Below are 5795 nucleotides of genomic sequence, written 5' to 3' on the forward strand. Positions count from 1 at the left end.
TGGTTAAGTATCCAACTTTTGATCTCAGCTCAGGTCTTGATCTCAGGGTCATGAGTTCAAGCCCTTTCCATGCCCAGTGTGGACCCTACTTAAACAAACAAACAAAAATTATAAATAAATAAATAAAATCTGAATATGAATACAGGCTGGCATATGTAATTGCTTAGCAAATACTTTTTGAGTAAGTGAATGAATGTTCAGAAATGTGGGCACACGTTCCAGGAGAATTTAATTCAAGGGACTTATACATAAATGCATTATTTTCTAGCAATACTTACATTTCTCTTTCTTTCTTTTTCTTTTTTTATTTGCTGGGGAATTTATTGTATCCTCATTTCTACTTGTGTTTTCTTCCCTAACGTGTGGTAGATGTTTGAGCGTTTTTCGGAATCATAGTGTCAACAGCCCTGTTTATCAGTGACTGGCTTTAGTCCATTAGGGTCATCTGCATATATGATAATCTTGTGTGTTACTTTGAGAAGCTCAGCTCTTTCAGCCATGAATTTGATATAAAAAAATATGGGAATAATAGTAACATAACAAAAGTCAGAAATAGTGTAAAAATACTGAGATCAAGATAATAATGGGATAATCCTCATGCGGAATTTGGGCTATTAATTATATCAAGCCAGTGGAGTAATAAACAAATATCATATTATGAAGTAAGAGAGGCTTGTTTTTACCACTCTCTGAGTGACCTTCAATAAATTCTACAATCAACCTGAGCCTTAGTGTTTTTGCCATAAAATATATAGATCTTAATAATTCCTACTTTACACAGTTGCTATAAGAATCAAATAACATTATTTCTGTGAAAGCACTTAATCACAAGTACTGTAAAATTATCAAAGCCATTTAAGAACATATATGTTATTAACATCCTAACATTTTGTCACATAATCCAGAGAGCCGGAAATCGTTAACAGGAGGAGGAGGTGATAATCTGGCTAAGCTGGTATCATCCTCTCATCGGTTACTGACTTTTTGGATGGCCCTCAGGATGTTACTGTATCTCTTTAAGGGAGATCCCATCTTCTGAGGATATTAATGTCTACCCTGCTCATAAAGTTGTAAGAAAAATGAAGTAACGTAGATGAAGTTCCCTGAGGTCTTCAAATTCTGCCTAACACCAAACTGTTAGTTGTCACTGAGGCCAGAGATGTTTTGTGAATACAGTATGTCCCCCAGTAGGCAGTCCCACCCCGCCCACCCCACCCTAATCAGCCTTACAGTCCCAGCTGGCACCAGAATCACACCTTCAGAACTGGAGAGAAAGGCTGGCCCTCAGTCACACCAGCCGCATCTCAGGAATGTAGGCCTCCCTTCAACTAGACTTCTCCAATGGAAAGCGGACTCTTCAGCCAGTGAAAGCTCTGCGTGGCTCTGAGCACCCTTCCATTCTTGCCACTGAAGCTTTCCCATTTTCTGTTGTAACCTTGATGTTCTCCATTCAAGGACTCCTGCTCTCCTCGCCAGTGGCCATCTTCCCTACCCATACTCTCCTCTTCCTCCCCTGCCACCTGCCGTCTCGCCAGGCTCCCAGCCTCAGTTGGTGGGCCCCTCACCAGACTCCCCTGAAGAGGAGGGTGTTATGCTAGAGCAGATGATAGAGAGGTCAAGAGAATGGGAGAGATGGGTGGGAACGGTGCTTCTAGAAAACATCCCGGTAACAGCATTCACTGTACCTTCTGCAAGCCAGTAGAAGCCTGGTAAGAATGAGAAAGAATCAGCCGAATAAATGGGTCCTTGCTAAGCCCCCACTACAGAAGTCACTATTCAGAATTGGGGTGTTGTTCTCGCTTCAGCAGCACATATACCAGAATTGGGGTATCCTTTACTTGAACTTTAGGCAGACCCTCTGTATCTATTAACCTAGCAGTATCTTTCTTCTTCTTCTTTCTTCTTTCTTCTCTTTTTTTTTTCCTGACTTGAAATCATGGTGGAGTGTCAGTGCTGGCCCACAAGAAGGAGCTTAAAAGAGGCCCTTTAGAGAATAGCATCTCTGAAAAAAAACTGAAGAAAAGTCTATGTGTCCACCACCCTACCCCCCTGCTGTAGGAATTGTAAAGGACACTGCCCTCCCTGTGGTTTCTCCACATTGGACAGTTTCTTGACCTCCAGAGCTCAGTTGTCACTTGCTCAGAACCCCTCTGTCAGTGCTAGGTGCTGATATTTTACTCATGGTGCCAATTCTTTGATTAGCAAATGTAACTGAGAGCAGACCATACCCTTAACTCTGAATTACATAGCTTCATTGATTATCTGAAAGTTTTTTGTTTGTTTGTTTTAAAATCCTGAGTTGGCTTCCCCATGCAGTGCAAGTTATTTCTCAATTGGTTTCATTTATCATCAGTTCCTTTCTACTGAAAGAACAGTTGTTGTTTTTTTTTTTTCCCTTAAAATAACCGCATACTCTGGCTAAGTGCTTTATCTCTTTAATTTTCAAAATACCTTCACAAGACAGGTATTTATTGTAGTACTCTCAAGTTACAGATAAGGAAACTGAGGCTTCTAGAGGTTAAGTAACATACTCAAGTCACTCAGCCAAGGAAATGGAATTCATATCTGACTCCCATATCTGGATAGCCCCAAATGGAGCATTTTAAAGTGAAGGGGCTTATATGAGCTTCTCCCTCATGTTATAATTCCGGTGTCTGCTTTGGACTTCGTATCTCTTCCTAACACAGTGATGGATTTGCCATTCCTGGCTCTAGACTCAGACCTGAAAAGCCGTCCACTTCCACTCATCTTAACTCTTCATTTCTCCACATCGAGAGCAACAATTAGCAGACCTCATCTATTTCATGTATAATGTTGAAAGCCCTTTTGGGGTCCCTATAAGTAAAATGCAGGAGAACAACAAGAAAGAAAAATAGTAACATTTCTACAGAGTGCTATTATTTCAGATCCACACACATATATAAGTGAAAGTTGCAGCTGCCTGACTAATCTGAAAATAAGCCCCATTTAGTAAGACAGTTCTGAAATACCTCTGCTCTACCAACACGGCACCCTAATAATTATAGAGAGCATTTTCCTTTAAGGAGCTCCCAAGTGCTTTGCAAATGTTTTTCCTCATTAACTGTCATACCATTTTTTGCGGCAGGGAAGGGAACAGGATACCTTGTCCTATTTAAAATGTGGGACTGCTTATGCTGTGAATGATTGAAGCAGGTTGCCCTCAGGTCATGTGCTGACAAGGCCTAGACCAGAGTCCTCAGGGGTTGTGGGTCAGGATGGGCAGAAGGCCACTGAATCTGCAAAGGGCCATGGCAAGTGCTCCGTCCAGCTCCTCACTTTCCGAAAGGGAGACAAACCCAGGGAGACTTAGAAAGCCCAGGGTCACACAGATAATTAACAGCTGAGCCAATACTACGTGCATACAAACAACATACAGACGTATGCTATGAAGGGAAAGATAACAACTGTGAAGAATCAATTTATAGTCAGATTAGAAGGTTGTGAAAGCAAAAAACCTTCAGAGTGACCTTGCCTAGAGGAAAAACACACTGTAAGAAGGTGAAAGTTTCAAACAGCAAGTGCATTTTAACATAAAGTTTCAACTTCCCAGCAGCCAAAATACCATCTGGAACTTAAGAAGGCAAGCTTCCCATTAAAGGTGACGGGTGGCTGTGTTTTAAAAGTTAGTTGACCAGCCTATCACAGCCTCTAGAAAGTGTACTCATAGCACAAGGATGGCAAAGACCAGCTCGAGTTCAAGCATGTGTACAGCTGACAGAAATGTTCCAACTAAAAATAACATGCATGACTGTCTCAGGGAATCTCTCATTTCAAAAGAATGTACTTCCATCAACACCATGCGTAGCCTAAATGCGTCGTTTGGGAATGAGGCTTCCCCAAACTCCCCGCTTTGTCTAAAAGTGAACTTCTTCTCTTCTACCCCTGTGATCCTACTGACCATACTGTCCTATCTGTGAAAATAAAGGGAAAGAAACCAGAGAAGAGTCGAGAGGAGAGGGAGTTAGGCCAAAATGTTTGCAAATAACTAAGGGAAAAAGAGCTCGAAGACCAATGGCATTAGTTAAGAAATTTGTGGCGTGAGTCCTGAACAAATCAGCCATTTCTTACTACCATGTGCTTCAAAACATATCCTTTTAGGTTTATAAACACAATTAAAAAGGTTTCTGATGAGATAAAGTTCCATGAAACAGATCATGGACATAAAGCACTACACTGAGCCTGACACACTAAGCACCAAATATGTGCCGATTGTTTTCACTGCCGTTATTACCGTGATGACTCAGACCTCTCCTGTTTCAGAATGGGAAACATGGGAACACAGTCAAGGCACATATTTTCATTGGAAGTTAAGTCCATTTTAAGAAATAGATTTCCTACCCTGATAGTCCACTAATTGAACAATGACCCTAGAGAGTTTCAAAGGCTTTGGGCTTTAGGCTGGGTTATGGAAGGGTACATAGAAGGACTTTCTTCTCCGAGGTGGGTGTCTCCACTAGGCAAATCAGTAATGAGGTAGGACAGATGGAAAGACCCTACCTAATGCATTTCATCTCACCTGTCAAGAGTAGAGCTGAGAACTAACAGCACCAACAAAAACAAGGCTCTGCTTATCCAAAAACATGTCAGAGGCCCATGGACATGACTTATAGAGGAATACTTCATGTGGCCAGTTAGTAACAATATTTTTATTTACCTTAGTCTTTTCAACAAGCTTGATCGTTTGGTTTCTACGCCAACAGCAAACCAGAGCATTATACTGAGGAGAAAAGAAGGGTTTTGGCCAACAGCCTGAGAACAAAGAAAGAGAAAACTATTTTCTAAATTGACCCGAGAGTTCAGAAATGCGTATGGAACCATTTAATTGGGGCGGGGGGAGAGAATAGTTTTATAATAAGAATACCATGCAAGTATTCCCACACCACCCTTGGTGGTCTGCAAAGTGATTTCATATGTATTTATGTCAACACCAGCGCAGTGAGGTAAGTACGGCTGTATACCTCAGAGGCATCTGGAGATTTGTCAGAGTGCCATGCTGAATGTTGGTGCCCAGATTTGGACAGGACCGTTGGACTCTGAGATCACTGTGTTGTCCGCCACCTACCCTACCTCCACACCAGGCGAGACCCATGTGCAGCTCAGGGCAGTCAAGATGGAAATAGCCAAGTAACTCTAATTCTACATTTCAGGAATATTTTTGTGTAAAATAAATAAAATCGAAAGTTCTCATCAGAACGACTTGCTCCTACGTTGGCCAGTATTTTCCAGACCCATCAAGGCAAAATGCATTTCCTAGACAGAATACTGGAAATGGAAACTATCCCCGAAGAGCCAAGCTACGTAAACACTGTCTTTAGTTTCTAAAGATTGTAAAGAACCCTAATTCTTGGACGACCTTTCCCCCTCTCTTATTTCTTGCATGTGTTTGATCGAATTAATGGGAAACACATAGTTAAATCCACACATTCACGAGGAGGCTGAAAATGACCCCCCTAAAAGTAGCCCTCCCTTTTCTCCACAGAATGACCTTTGAAAACCTTTGGTGGGGAATAGCTTGCGGTTTTCCAAGAGAGCCATTTTTTCTGGCATGGGGAGGTGGAAGGCCAGACTGTCCTGGCATCCCCTGAAAGCAAGGTTTCTCAGCACATGAGAAGCCAGGAAGGACTGGATCTTTCCACCCAAGGGTGAACCAATCGGATTTTTTTTTTTAATTTTTCTGTTTTTGTTTTTTGTTGTCTTCGTTTTTCTGTCTCTCATTCTCCCTCCCTTGCTGTGTCTTGCTCTGTTCTGCTTGCTGTCTCTCCCCACCTCAACAG

At 41.8% G+C, this 5795-nt stretch overlaps 1 protein-coding gene across 40 annotated transcripts in view; it reads left to right on the forward strand.

The window, feature by feature from the left end:
• The window catches only part of ZBTB20 (zinc finger and BTB domain containing 20), a 770327-nt gene that overhangs the window by 739776 nt on the left and 24756 nt on the right, over nt 1–5795 (forward strand). The gene's annotated exons all lie outside the window — the stretch shown is intronic.

The sequence above is a fragment of the Vulpes lagopus genome, chromosome 1, assembly GCF_018345385.1.
Source record: "Vulpes lagopus strain Blue_001 chromosome 1, ASM1834538v1, whole genome shotgun sequence".
Taxonomy (NCBI): Eukaryota; Metazoa; Chordata; class Mammalia; order Carnivora; family Canidae; genus Vulpes; species Vulpes lagopus.